The sequence below is a fragment of the Penaeus vannamei genome, chromosome 13 (genome assembly GCF_042767895.1).
Source record: "Penaeus vannamei isolate JL-2024 chromosome 13, ASM4276789v1, whole genome shotgun sequence".
Classification (NCBI taxonomy): Eukaryota; Metazoa; Arthropoda; class Malacostraca; order Decapoda; family Penaeidae; genus Penaeus; species Penaeus vannamei.
Window position 1 is genome coordinate 29828109 of NC_091561.1, and position 17500 is coordinate 29845608.

Genomic DNA, 17500 nt, shown 5'->3' on the forward strand with positions numbered 1-17500 from the left:
ACTGTTACTTGACCGTCAAAGGCCACTCCCCCTCCCCCTCCCCCTCCCCTCCCTCCCCCATCGAGGTCCCGGTCCCCCTCGCCCTACTATTCCTCTTCTTCCTCCTCCCATCCCCTTTCTTTCTTCTTCTCTCCGTTTCCCTCTCCTGCTTTGTTTGTTCCTTTCTCTTCCTCGTCCTCATTTTTTAGTCTTTTTCTCGTCCCCTCCTTTTTTCTATTCCTTCTTTTCCTTTATGTTCTTCTCTCCTCCATCTCCATTCCCGTCTACTGTCTGTTTCTCTCTCCTCTTCCCCGTTTTTTATTCGTCTTCTTCTATGCCTCTCTCCCTCCCCTTTTCCCTTTCTCCTCCTTCTAGGCCTCCCCTTTCTCCCTCCCTCCTCCTGTTCCTCTCCCTCCTATCCCCTCCCTTCTAACTCTCCTCTCCTCCTTTCCCCTCCCATCTCCCTCTTTCCTCCTCTGCCTCCCCTTTTCTCTTCTCCTTCCTTCTCCCCCTTTCCCTTTCCATCTCTTCCCGTTTCCTCCCCTTTGCCCCTTTTTCCCCTTTTCCTCTTCTCCCTTTCCCCTTCCATCACTTCCTGTTCCCTCTTTTCCCCTCTCCTCTCCCTTCTCCCCCTTTTCCCTCCCCTGCCCCCTCTCCCCTCTCCTCTTCCTTCCCCTTTCCCCTCACCTCCCCCCTCCCCCTTTTCTCCTTCCCATCTTCTCCCCCTCTCCCCCTTTCCCCTCCCCTCTCCTTCCCTCCCTTTCCCCTCCCCTCTCTCCCCCCTGCCCCCTCCCCCTTCGTCCAACAGCGGGCAACACGTCCCCACAAAAGCCGGGTCCCTCGTGTGCTTCCCGAGAAGGAGGCGCACAAAGGCGAGAACAATATTCATTCATGGGAAGTTGATTAAAATATTGGCTACTTAGAGTGAGTAATTCCAGACCCATCGTTCGGATAGACTTTTTTTTTTTTTTTTTTTTTTTACTTTTAAATCTTTTATGTCGAAGGGGGAAGGGAAGGGAAGGTTTTTATTTGTGATATATTGTAGCATTTTTTTTTTTTTTTTGCATGGGTGGTTTTCTTTTTCTCTTTTTTAGGACTCTACCTAGATCGTGTGGTATGTTGGAAAATATTTGGATAGTGATGTGAATGTTTCGATTTTTTTCTTTCTTTTCGAAAAAAAAAACAGGTGATGCCAAAGCCGTGGCCACGTGTAGGATACGGATAAAGCCAGATTATGATTCACTTGTTGGACGGATCATCAAAGTAGTGATTATGTCAAGAAATATAAAACAGGAGTTATTATTCATGGATTATGGACTTAACGCTACTACATAAGAGGATATGGTAATGATTATGAAACATGTAATGTGCTATAACAAGAAAATATGCATGCTAAATTTCTGTTTTCCGAAAGGCAAACTATCGCAATTCTTTCGTATGCCTTTGTGAGTACGTAATATCAACCACGAACAGATGTGCGTAGGATTTGTGTTTCGGGGTAATCTGTTTACCCGAGCGTCCTCGCAAGTGGAGCTTCCTCAAGAAATAACAAAATCCAAACACGTCCCAGAAAGGTGCAAGTGCTCCGCCGACGCGATATTCCGAGCCGCACAATGGCGCGCTTTGTGATCCGGGAGCTGTTTTTCCCCTCCGTGAATATAATAGGACCAGCGTGTGTTCCCATGAAGGATCTCTCTCAACATTTCCTCAAAACATCGCGGGAACAAATATTCCGTCCGCCCCCGGGAGGAGGAAGGGCGCGCGTCCCGCCGAGGAGCCGAGGGGCGCGCGCCCTTGTGACTCGGAGAGGGGGATTTTTGTGACCGCCACGAGGCCGGAAGTTGGCCCAAACGAGGAGCCATTATCGCCTGTTAGTGCCGATGCCATTTACGAGGAAAAAAACATGTGCCGCAGGAGAGTGTTTTGCTAAAAAGATACTCCAACCGCCATCAGGCAGCGCGGAGGAGGGGCGCGCGGGCGGCCCGGGGCTGGCAGAAAGGACCTCTATGGCGTCGGTCGCTAAGGGGGCCTTTGGCTGACGGCGGGCTCGGGCTTCGCTCCCTCCGGCGAGGCGTTCCGGGAGCCGAGAGACAACGGGGATGCGGCGCCTGGGCAGGACGTCATCGCCGAGTCATTGGACACGTCAGTGGACACGGATGACGCTCCCGACCCGGCGTCCGCTCGCGCTGCCCTTAGGACACGCTCCGCCAGGCAAAGCAAACAGGCGAAGACACGGCGACTGTCGTGCGAGTCGCTGCTTCGGGCGCCGCCTTTCCCCAGCTGGCGTCCCGTCCTGCATGCGCGCATTCTCTCCAACTGAAACGAATTTCTACCGCTGCCTGGCTTCCTATCTTGCCCCGTGGCTTTATCTCCGCCCGGCAGCCTTCGACAGGGGTCGCATAAACCAGCCCTTGCACGGATGACCTCTCCGGGGAGGCTCAGGCTGGCCATGGCTCTCCCGGCTCGAGCCCTCCCGAGGCCCAGCGCCGGCCGAACGCTTCATGAGCATAAGTATGAGCCTCGGCGTTTTTACTGTTCCCAGGCCTGTGTCGCCACAATGGACGGAGGGAGAGAGAGAAAGGGAAGCGGCCGGGGGAGGGGAGACAAGATAGCTGGAGGGGAGCAGGGGTGGGGGTGGGAGGAGAGGGGGAAGAACCATATATTCTTTTCTTTTTTTTTTCCTGACTGACTTTACTGAGAGACACCGGAAGCTCACAGAGGGGTCGAGACGTATGAAACCGGCTGCTTGACGTCGCATTATGGAGTCTTTATACACTAAATTAATACGACTGAATGCCTCTTTACTCCCATTGTCTGGCGCCCTTTGTCCCGTCGGCAACGCGGCCTGAGTTGATTCTATTTGGATATGGAGTAATAATATTGTAGCCTTGCGGAGACTGTCGTTAACGGGGAGGGGGAGGGGGGGAGGCGCTCGCATTCCCCCTGTATCTTCATTTCTCATGCTTGTTGATTTATTACGCCGTTATTTGTATTTTTGTGCTCGGACACATCACTCTAACTCGCACACACACACACACACACACAAACACATACACAAACTTAAACACACACACATACACACACGCACGCACACGTGTGTGTGTGTGTGTGTATACCGTATAATTTATATTCATCACTGTTTAGCATTGAAGATCTATTTCTATGGATAGTATTGTGTTATATATAAAGCACATATATTCACCCAAGATAACCCACTTGGATACACAAATTTACGCACCCAAAGCCACCCACATACACGTGTGTGTGTGCAGAATATGCTTTCAGCTATTGATAATGATAATTACAATGATTATATTAATAAATAAAAAATCATGGTAATAAATAATTCTATTTATAATGATGTTTATGACGATGATGATAATGATGATGATGATGATAATGATAATACTGATAGCAATAACAGTTATAAAAATAATAGTAACAAGTGATAATGATAATAACAGCGATAATAAGGATGATACCAATGACAGCGGTAATGGCTTGCCATACCCGTAGAACTTCCACTGAAAAAGAAGAAAAAAAGGAGTTACTTCTCTGTTTTCTCTTTCCTTCCCCACCTACCTCTTCCTCCCGTCTCCTCTCTCCCTTTGCTTTACCCTCTCCCTCTTTTTTTTCCTCTACTCTTCCCTTCCCCTTTCACTAACAAATCTTCGTTAAATTCATTTTCCTTCCCTCCCGCTTTAAGCGCTAAATCGCCTCCCACCTCCCTCCTCCTCCTCCTTAACCTCCCACCACCACCCCTTCTCCTTTCCTCTCACTTTCCCGGCATTCTGTTCTATCGTTTCCTCCTTTCCCCTCTTTTCATCTCTCTTTTCTCTTTAAGCTCCTCTTCTTCTGCTTTTCCACCTTTTATCTTTAAGCCCCCTTCCCCTCCTCTTTCTCCTTCTCCCCTTTTTCTTCTTTAAATCCCCTTCCTTTCCCACCTTTCTTTCCCTTCCATTTTTTTTATTTTCCTCCCCAGTAAGAAATGATAAATATAAAGAAAATGACGGTCTAACTACTTCAGAGCTATGTGCTTGCCTCGAACAATAATGGTAATGATAATAGCAACGTGATAATGATATTGGTGAAAATGATAACAATAGTGATAACTGTAAAGATACTGATAATAATGATAAATATAATGATTTTAGTAATGATAATGATAGGATGATGAGGATGATGAGGATCATTGATACCAGACATAATATTTGTTAATGTCTGATTCTTTGAAATTTGTTTTGGTAGTTATCTCCCTAGTTACAACAATGATTATAATAATGATATTGATGATGGTGATGATACTACTGATAATAACAATAACAATAATAATGATAATCATAATAATAACGTTACTACTACTACTGCTGATAATAATATTAATAAAGAAATTATGACATTAATATCAGTACTGCTGACAATGATAACAATAATGATAACAATAACAATAACAAAAAATACAAAGTAATAGTAACAATAATGATAAAAGATAATGATAATTATCATAACAGTAATAAAAATGACAACAATAATAATAATTATTATAATGACAATAATAATTATAATGATAATAATGATCATTATTTTAAGAATAAGAATGGAATAGGAATGATATTAATGATAACAACAACAATAATAATGATAATAATAATAATAATAATAATAATAATAATAATGATAATAATGATAATAATAGTAATAATAATAATGATAATCATAATAGTAATAATGATAATGATAATAATGATAATAACAAAATTATAAAAAATAGTAAGGTTAATAACAATGACAAAATCTATTATGAAAATAATAATGATAGAATGAATCATAGTAATAATCATAATAAAAAGGACAATAATGATGATGATAATGATGGTAATGATAATATCATTAATAGAAAATACTCGTAATAACGATGATAATAATAATGGTGATAGTGAAAATAATAATACCAATAACAATAACAAGAAGAACATGAACAATAACATTAATCATAATAAAAACAATAACATCAGTATTGATGATGATAATAATAATGATAACACTAACAGCAATACAATTGATAATGAGGATGATGATGGTGGCAATGATAGTAATTATAATAAACATGATAATGATAATAATAATAGTAATAATAAAAATTGTAATAACAATAGTAATAATAATAATGATAATAATAATTAGAAACAATCAGGGAGCGCATACCTCTGCCAAGGCAATGGGGTAATGTAATTTATATAAATATATATATATATATATATATATATATATATATATATATATATATATATATATATATATATATATATATATATATATATATATATATATACATATATATATGTAATATATGTAATATTCACACGAGGAATTACATGAAATTCAATTCTTTCTCAAGTAACTGAGGCAATCCTTTAAATTGATTCCTAAATACAGATTATCCTATTTCATGGTATCTAAATTAGGTTAAACAATTTCAAAAATCTGCTCTTAATTTTTTGAGTTATCCTGCTAGCCAACCAACCAACAAACACACTAACTATCCAACGCTTCCAAAAACATAAACTCCTTTGGGGAGGTAATGATAATAATAACAGTAGTAGGAGTAGTAGTTGTTTTAGTAGTAGTAGTACCACTACTACTACTACTATTAATGATAATAATGATAGTGATAATAACAATAATAATGATAATGACAAAGGTAATGCTAGTAATGATAACAAACTAAAACCACCATAATAATGATAATTATGATAAAGATAATAATGATAGCCATGATAACAATAGTTATACTAATTATAATACTAATGATAAGGATAATATAATAAAGATATTAATAATAGTAATAATAATAACAACAAGAGCAATAATACTACTGATGATAATTATAATGATAATAAAAATAATAATGATAATGATGATAATAACAATAATAATGATAATGACGATAATAATAATAATAATAACATTAATAACAATAATAATAATTATAATACTAAGGATAATAAAGATGATAATAATGATAATGATAATGATGATGATAATGATGATGATGATAACAACAACAACAACAACAATAATGAAATAGAAATAATGATAACTATGATAATAGTAATAATAATGACCAATAATAATAATATTGATGATAATGAAAATGATAATGCTAACAATAATGATAATGGTAGTAATGTTGGTAATAATAATAATAGTAATAATAATAATAATTATAATAATAATAGTAATAATAATAATAATAATAATAATAGTAATAATGATAATACATATAATGATGATAATGATAATCATAGAAATAATAATACCAATAACAATGCTCATGATGATAACAATAATAAAAATGGTAATAATGACAATAATAACAGTCATAATATTAATAAAAATGATAATAAAACCAATAATCCTCATCATCACAACAATAACGTAATAGCAATGTGAATGACAGTAAATTAATAATGCCAATATCAGTGTTTAACGCAATGACAAAAACAACAACCATATAATAGTTATGATAATAAGAATAATTATTAATTAATGTTATTGGTAGGAATATTGGTGATGATACTGAAAATGGCAATAGTAACAATAACAAGATAAGTAATAATGATAACAGAAATTATCATGATCAATATTTATGATGTCGGTAATGCTGGTAGTAATAACAATGGTAACTACAATGATGCTCATAACAAAACGACTATACTGATAATAATGATGACAGTAAATAAACATTTCTAGATATATTTTTTACCACTATTATAAACATAATGTAGTTCATAGTATCTACACATTGTCAATAACAATTCTATCATTCTTGGTCTTTAACATCTTTGTGACGTTAACATTAATGGCTGTTGTGGTAATGTAAACGCTCTAGTTGTTGTTATTTCAGTGAGATTAACATCTTTTTTTTTACATTCTCTCTCTCTCTCTATCTCTCTTTTTTTCTTTTACATTATCTCATTCTTTTATATACCATTGTAATTGTCCCAGTACAAGTAACGCCTTCCTGGAAAGGACATACTTAGTACAAGATTCCACGGACGGGCCGTTGAAGGGAAAAAATGCCGGACGTCTCACTAGGCTTAAGCAAGACAAGAGCCTGGCCGCCACCCACGCCTCGCCTTTGACAAATGAGATCCTGCACGGGCGGCGCGGCCTATCAACAACATTCATAAAAAACCATTAGAGTCCCGCGTCGATTACTGTACAACGGGCCCTCCGCCAGGCTCATGACAAAGGGCGCACGTTGTAGCCGCAGCCGCAGGATAAACAGCTTTTCTTCGGCGGGCTCAGTCTTGGGACTCCAATGGCGCTACTAAAAGGTTCTGGATGGCTCTCCGGAGAGGCGAAGAAGCACAATGGCCCTCACGAGGAGCCATGGCTGTCTATGTTGCCTATTTTGTCGGCTAATGGCTGTTTGTTGTGGACTCATCCGTTGTGGGCGGAGCCGGGCTGGCATCACTCACCGGCTGGGGGCGGGAGGGAGGGGGGAAGGGGGGGGGGCAAAGGGGAGAGGGTGCCAACTAGGGCCAAGGAGGAAGAAGGGGGAGGGAAGGAGGTGAGAGTGAAGGGGAGGAGGTAAGGGGGAAGGGGGAGGTAAAGGGGAAGGGGGAGGAAGACGTGAAGGAAAGGAGGGAAGGGGGAGAGGGGAGGAGAGGGAAGAGGGAGGGGGTGGGAGGAGGAGAGGAAAGGAGGGAGGGAATAGAGAACAGGGGGTAAGGGGTTTGAACAGGGGGGGGGGGGTAAGTGTAGCAGGCAAGGGGTGTGTGCCAAGGAGGGCCAAGGGTAGGGAGGAGGAGGAGGCCAAAGAAGAATGGGAAGGAAAGCGGGGCTGAATAAGAATAGGAGTGGAATTGAAGAAGGTGGAGGAGGGAGGATGTAAGGACAAAGAGAGAGAAAGAGAAGAAGAAAAAGAGAGAAAAGCAAGAGAAGGGAATCTATACAACAACAAAAAAGTTAATTTAATTAGAACGGAAAGCACAACAGACTCATAACAAGACCCAAAACAACACAACATAAACAACACGAAATAAACTCATCCCCACACGATATAACGCACACAAACAGTCACAACAAAACAACAAACAACTGAGAAAAGCAAGATCACATAAGGGAGACAAGGAAGTGTTAACAGGATGGAAACAGATGAAAGACGCAGCCAAGGAGAAGAGAATAAAGGAGAGACTTAGAGACAATAGATTTGACGAAACAAAGGAACACAAAAGAAGCTGGAGGGAATGTTCATGGGCTCGTGATGAACTCTGAAAGTGAAATATAGAATGAATGAATGGATTTAAAAGGAAAATGACTTAGAGAAAGGGAAGGAAAAAGGGCAAATATATTTCTGGTTCTTTAATAAATGCTTGGCGGTTTGGGTAAACAATGGAAGGGTAACGTTCATAATTCCAGCGTCATAATGATTGCGAAAAGGATGATTCTTATGAGAATTGTAACGGTGGAAATGACAATACTCTTTAAAATAATGATAATGAAGACATTATTAATAATGACAATACCAAGTATGACAATAATGATAATTATGATATTGATAAAAATAGTAATTATACTATTGTCAGTAATAACAATGGTGATAGGGATAATAACAGTATAGTAATGATAATAATGATGATAATAATGATGATGATAATAAAGGTATCAGAAACAATGATACGGATTTTGACAATAATGGTAATAAAACAATGATAATTATAATGATAATAATGATAGCAATGATAATAAAAGTAATGATAATAATGGTAATAACAATAGCAGTAATAATAATGATGATGATGATGATGATAATAACAATAGTGATAAAGTTCATAACAATTGCAGTAAAACTAATGGTAATAATAATGATTATAATCATGATAATGATATTTTTGCTTTTATCGTTTTAATAATCATAATTATTAATATTATTGCCATCATGTTTATCATTTTTCTTCTTATCACTGTTATTGTTATCATCATCATTATTTTTACTATCATTATCATCATTATCATTGCAATTAGCATCATTATCATTTTACTACTATTATCATCATCTTCCTCATTATCTGATATCACTATCATTATAATAATTATGATGATAATCATGATGACATGGCGTTATAACTGATAAGATTGATAATAATGGCAACGGTAATGAGTAAAGAGTTATTGTCATATCAATAAAAATATGTAACTGTCATCTTGTCTTGATATCTCCTTATACGTAATGTTTATATGTTCTTAAATTCACATGCTGTTAATGTTTTAATATTGTTGATGATATTGTATTGATTGTTAATGCTTGACAGATGGAACAACTGATAACTTTGATCATAACAAGATGAATTATATGATATATATTATATATATATATATATATATATATATATATATATATATATATATATATATATATATATATATATATATATATATAATGGTAGTGAAATGGAGTTACTGAGAGGGAAAAGCAGGTAATAAGAAAATGTTTCTTTCCGCAACAACAGCGATAGATAAGAAGCTTTTACACAATACCAAAGAAAACCCTATAAATTATTCATTTACAGCATCAAATCGTGTTTCTTCCCGAAGTAAATACCGTATGGAGAGGATGCTGGAATATCTAGCCTGCGCATGTGATAAGGAAGTAAAATCATATTCATTCGGAAAAGAGAAAGACGAAGGAAACGATAAAATGATAATAAAAGGAGAGAATAAAAGAAGACACCGAGAAAAAGTAGATAAAGACGAATAAAAGGTAAAAGAAGAAGAAAAAAACAAAACTTGTTTGTCCTCGAAACTCCTACTCGCTGAATCTCACAGATTTAACTCCCGGGTACAATCGACACCCCCCCCTCTTCCCTTCCCTTTCTTCCCCACCTCCCTTCCCCCTTCCCTTTCCTCCCCACCTCCTCCTTGCTCCTTCCCTTCCCATCCTTTCCCTCCTCCTTGCCTGCCCTTACCTCTGCCTATCTCCCCAAACCGCCTTATGATTTTCTTTTCGTGCTGTACACTAGCTGCTCAAACAGTGCACATGTGGGGGTGATAAGCTTAATGTGAGTGTGTGGAGAGCGGGGGAATAAAGCTTACAGTTTATCTTCTTCTTGTATAGGAGCAAGGGAGGGAGTCTTTTTTTGTTTATGTCTTCCATTATGTTCCTAGCTTTGTGCAGGAGCCTTCGAGAAACTCCGAGTATGGATGCGACGTGGGCGTAACCCCCTGGGAGGGACGGGCTCGCGAAAGGCGTCTCTATGGCCTGGGGGAATAAGGGCTGTAGGTAGGGCGGCCCCGAGCACCCTGAGCGACGCCCCGGTAGCTCATGAGCAAAAGAGTATATTAGTTTGGGGTAATTTCCCCTCCATTTTGGCTGGCTTGAAGAGCTTTTTCCTGGCTGGCTATTAGCCCCATTTACACACATAAAGAAATATGAAACGTCCTTAATGCACTATAACAAGAGCGCTTCCCGCCAGGGTGGGCAAGTCGGCGAGCAGAGCTAACCTCGGGAGGGGCTGCATTACCGGCACAATGGCGCCACGGAGAGCCCAGCGCCGGCGTCGTAAATACGAGCCGGGAGAAAGAATGAAGAAGAGGGAAAGGAAGAGCAGGAGGAGAAGGAGGGAGGGGGGAGGAGGAGGAGGAGGGGAGGAGGGGAAGAGGGGAGGAGGGGAAGAGGGGAGGAGGAGAGGAGGGGAGGAGGGGAGGAGGAGAAGGAGGAGGGGAGGAGGAGGAGGAGGGGAGAAGGGGAGGAGGGGAGAAGGTGGAGGAGGAGGAGGAGGAGGAGGAGGAGGAGGAGGAGGAGGAGGAGGAGGAGGAGGAGGAGGAGGGGGAGAGGAGGAGGAGAAGGAGGGGGGAGAGGTAGAGGAGGGAGATGGGAAGGAGAAGGAGGATAGGCGAGAGGAGGGCGACGGAGAGGAGGGGGAGAAGGGAAGAGGAGGAGGAGGAGGAAGCGTAGGGGGAGTTGGGGGAGGAGAGGAGGAAGGAGAAGAGAAAAAGAAGAAGAAATAGAAGGAGGAAGAGGAGGAGAAAAAGAAGGAGGAGAAGGAGGAAGAGGAAAAAGGGAAAATGACGTGGTGGTGGAGGTGTTTGCTGTCACGATGGAGATGGAGATAGAAATGGAACTTGAGAGAGGGAGAAGGAGAAGGAGAAGATGAAAAGGGCGAGGGCTAAAGGGTGATAAAGGAGGTACATAAGGTCCTGCCGGTCCTAATAAAGCAAGAGAGAGTTAAGAACAAGAATAAAAGAAAGAAAGAAAAATCTTGTTGCCGGAACCAGGCGTGCCTTGAGAGAGGAGGAGGAGCAGAAGGAGAAAAGGAAGAAAAAGAATAAGTGTTGTACTGAAGAAGAGGAGGAAAGTCCTTGGGCTGGATGCCACGATTCGTTAGCCGTTAGAATATTATTAACATTGTTATTATCATTATTATTATTTTTTATTAATATCACTATCATTATAATGACGATAATAACAATCATGATGCTAAGAATGATTATTGTTATTATTATATTACTATTATCGATATCATTGTTATTATCACTACTGTAATAATAATAGTAATGATTATAATCAATGAGAATGATAATAATAATTATTGTCATTGTTGTTATCAATATTATCATCATTATTTTTATTATTATCATCATTACTATCATTATCATCATTACTACTGCTACTATTACTATTACCATTATCATGATTATCATCAATATTATCATCTTAATCATTATCAGCATTATTATTGTTATTGTCATTATTATTACTATTATCATTATTAGTATTATTAGTTTTATTATCAGTATCATGATTAAAATCAATATTATTAACATTGCTATCATTATCATTATCACCTTTATTATTAATACTATTATCAGTATTGATATTATCATTATTATTACCTCCGCCAAGGAGGTTATGTTTTTGATAACGCTGGCAAAATTAATGATGATGATATTGGTAATGATAATAAAAAAAATTGTTCGTTGGTTTGCAGGATAGCTCCGAAAATTGAAAAAAGACATTTTTACCGGAAGTGTCTGAGCCAAATTAGATGCCATTAATTTTGGTGGTGATCTAGATCATGATACGGATCTAGTTTCTTTTAAGGATTCAGTATCATTGCGAGATAGAAACAAGGACGTCGCCAGGGTACTTGAGAAAGAGGTGATTTTAATGTACTTCTTCAAGTGTGAATATTTTTATTGCATCAGTGACCCTATTGCTTTGGTGAAGGTATGCGCTTTCTGAGTGCTTCTAGTTATCATCTTTATACCTTTTATCATTATCATTAATATAATGATAATGATAATGATAATAACGATGCTGATTATCATTATTGTTATCATTATCATTAGTTACTATTACTATAATTTTTGGTGTCATTATTATCATCATTATAATCATCATTATTATTATCATTATGATTATCATTATTATTATCATTCCTATTGTCAGTATTATTCTTATTACCATTATTGTTATTATCATTATCAATACTATCAATATCATTATCATCATTATCATTGTACATATTACTTTCATTGTTATCATTATTATCATGTATATCTGTATATATGTTTGGAAACAGTCTCATGAAATATAACTGTAATCTATGTAATTCATATGAATATTACCATCATTTAGCATAATCGAATCCGACTTACTTGCCTCTTCTTTAGTAAATATCCTTTACTGTATATTTCTGTCGCCATTGCTGACCCCACCTCCAACCCACCTCGGACTGAAAGAATGTATACTAAAGACCATATTGCAACAGGAACAACGAAGGGAAGAGCAAGAAAACACACGAATATGCCTTTGCCCTTCCCTTCGTTGTTCCTGCTGCAATCTGTTCATCAAGAATTCCTCACATGTATTCTTCAACTAAAGACCATAAATATACGTTCTTTTCACACATAACAAGGTGCTTCCTTAACGGGGCTCGTGTTAGTATAAAATCATAGTAATGCTAATAACAGTAATATCAATAATATCAATAACATTAGTAATACCGTTGATGATAATAATGATAATAATAATGATACTGATGGTAAAGATAATAATAACAATTGTTAGTGATACTGTTAACAATAATTACAATGATGATAGTAACGATACTGATAACAATTGTAATAACATGATCATGATAAAATTAAAATAATAACGTTAGAATAATTACAATAATGATAATAATATTTATAATAATAGTGATTAAGATCATAATAATAATGATGATAATAACAATAATGATAATAATAATGATAATAATAATAATAATAATAATAATGATAATTATTATAATAATTGTAATAACAGTTATAATTATAGTAATAACAATGATAATAGTATTAACAATACTACTACTATAACTAATAATAACAATAATAATGATATTAATGATAGTGATAAGGATAATGATGATAATAAAAATAACAATGATGGTAATGAGTATAGTGTACTGATACCAGCAACAACAATAATGTTAGAGATATTAAAAGAATTATGATAATGGCAATAATGATAATAATAACAATAATAGTAATCATAGCAATGACAGCAATAATGATAACATAAACAATAATGTCATAATGATAACGATAGTAATAATAATAACAATAATGATAACAGTAAATATGATAATGATAGTAATAATAATGATGTGGAAATAATGTAAGTGATAATGGTAATACTGAAAATAGAAATTATAATGATGATAATAATGATGATGACAATAATAATGATAATGTTAATAATATTCATAATAACAAACCTAATAACATTAATGATAATAACAAACTGATAATAACATTGATGATTAAAATGATGATAACAATTATAACAATGATTATGTTATTACCAACAACAAGAACAATAGAACAACAGCAACAACAATAAATAATATTAATACTGACAATAATGATATTGATAATAACAATAATAACATTGATAAGAATCCTATTCATATCAGTAATGATGATAATGACAATTATATTGATATTAATCATGATAATGAAACTGATAATAATAATAATCATGATAATAATGATGAAACTTATTACAAAAATAATGATGACAATAAAAACAACAGTGACAATAACAATAACATTAATAATGATAGTGGTGATGATGATGGGGCTAATGATATTATCTATAATAACGATGATAACACAAATACCAATAGTATACAATAACAACAAGAAGAACAATAAGGATAATATTGATAATATGATTCATGATAACAATAATGATAATGATGATAAAAATTAAGCACATAATGATAATAAGAATGATAATGATGATAATGAATATGATGATAACAATGAATTAAATGCTAAATGATGTAGTAGTAACAATAACGACGAAAAAGATTATGAAAATGTCAATAAAAATTCTAATAAAATTATGATAATAATGATAATGATCCTGAGAATTATAGTATTGATAATAACAATAATCATATTGATGGTCATAATTAGAATGATAATAGTAATAATGCTGATGATAACACGATAATAATAATAATAATGATAATAATAATAATAATAATAATAATAATAATAATAATAATAATAATGTTAATGATGATAATGATAATGATGATAATAGGAATGATAATATATTGATCATGATGATAAGGAGGATAAAAGAAGATAGTAATGATGATAATGAATGGTAATGGTAATAATGATAAGGCTAAAAATATCTATAATATAAATAATGACGATAAGAATAAAAAATAACATCGGTAATGATTGTTATTGTAATGATAATGAAGATATCCATGGTAATGATTATGTTAATGATATCATAAATACAATAATGATAAAAGTAAAAAATGTTATGATAGTGATGATATTGATAACAGTTATGATAATGATAATGTTAATATGATGAAAATATAACAATTAAACCAATAATGATAATGATAAATGAAATCTATTAACAACAAAGAAAATATAATAATGATAAGAATAAGAATTATAGTAATAATCATGATAATGGTTATGATAATGATGAAAATGATGGTAATTATGCTTATAGATTGTTAAGAACAACAATAAAAAATATAACTAATAATAAAAATAATAACGATAATGTAAATGATTAATGGTAGCTACACTATTCAAACAGATGATGGCAATGATGATTACAATAATAATGATAATGGTTATTGAACAACAAATAAAAATAAGTTACATTTATAATATTAATGGAAGTAGTGGTTATGAGAATGATAATGATGCTGATAACAAGAATTATGCAAATGATGAGAATAAAAAATATACTAATGATAACAATGATAGTAACAATGATGATAATAATGATGATAATGATAATGATAATGGTGATAATAATGATCATAATAATGAAAAAATAGTAAAAGTAATAATAATGATGAAAATGATAATGGTTTAATAATGATGATGATGATAACAATAATGACGATAATGGTAATTATAACAATGATAATGATACTGCGAATTATAATACTGATAATAATAACAATAATCGTAATGATGATCATAATTAGAATAATGATAGTAATCATGATGATGATAACAACGATTATCATTATAACAGCAACAACAACAACAGTAATAATAATAATAACAACAACATAACAATAATAGTAATATAAATAATAATAATAATGATATCAATAACAAAAACAATACTAATAACTGGAAGCACTCAGATAGCACATGGATCCACCAAGAAATAAGGTCATTGATTCAGTAAAATATTTCTGGACCCGAATCACCACCGACATTTAATGACATCTAATCTAGGCTAATGATATTGATAATTGGAGCAATTATTATGATAGTAAGATTATTTTAGATAATAATAATAATGAAAATAATATCAATAATGTTAATGATAAATGTAATAATAGTAACAATAACAATAATAATAGATATCATCATATTGACAATAACAATACTGATAATAATAATGATAACAATGATTATAATAATGCTAATAGTAATAATGATATCAATAATAATAATAATAATGATTATGATAATGATAATGAAAATAATAATAGTAATGATAATAACAATAACGATACTGATTATGATAAAATAGTAATAAATAATGATGATGATAATAACAATATTAATAATGATAATAATATCGATAATGAAAATTACAGTAATGATGATAATAATAAAATAATACTAAAAAGATGATACTAATAGTGGTAATGATAATGATAATGATAACAACGATAATAATAATAATACTGACAACAATAGAAATAGCAATGATAATGACATTATTTACATTAGGATAAAAATAGTAAGAATGATAATAATAAAGATAATGATAATGATACTAATGAAAATAATAACAATTTATAATGATAAAAACAAGCAGGACAATGACAATAATGATAATAATGATAATGATGATTATGATAATACAAAAATAATAATAGTAATAATAATAATAGTAGTAGTAATAATTATAATAATAATAATAATAATAGTAATGAAAGTAATAATAATAACAATAATAATAATAGTAATAATAGTGAAAACGATAATAATAATGATGATAACAATTATGACATCAATGATATTAATAGTGGCTAGCAGATTGGGGAAGGCCGATGTCCAGCAAAAGATTTTAGAATGCTGAAAGATGACGGGATAATGGATATGATAATAACATTGATGATGATAGTATGAATAGTGTTAATAATAATAATAATAACATTAATATTGATAATAATTGTAGTAGAATTTACGGTAAAATAATGATAATGGTTCTAATAATAGCAGCAACAGCAAGAAAATGATGGTGATGATAATAATAATAATAATTGTAATTATGATTATTATCATTTTCATTATGATTTTCATATCTATTTTGTTATGATTTATTTTTATTATTGTTGTTTTTATTTTTGTTACTATCATTAATATTATTATCCTTAACATCATTAACATAAATATGATAATGATAATATAAATAATAACCATAATAATGATAATAACATAAATAATAACCATAATAAGGATAATAACATAAATAATAACCATAATGATGATAATAACATAAATGATAACCATAATAATGAGAATAACATAAATAATAACCATAATAATGATAAAGATATTGATAATGATACTGAGGATAAATCTAATTATGATAATATTAAAAACAATAATAATGAAAATAGTAATGATATTGATAAGAAGAATATTGAGTATGATGATGGTAATACTGATAATTGTCTCAATACCGATGATAATAAAGATAATGATAAAAAATAGTAATATAAGGAATATCAATCATATCAATAATGATGATAATAATAATGGTGAAAAAGTAATCATAATAACAACGAGAATGACGAGAATAATGATAACAAGAATAACAATATCGATTATAACTGTAACAACAACAGCAATTCTAATCATGCTAATGTTGAAATCCAAAGACCCTTTTGAAACCCTGCATATGATTACCGATAGTTACATTTTCCCATTTTATCGTCGATGAAAAACC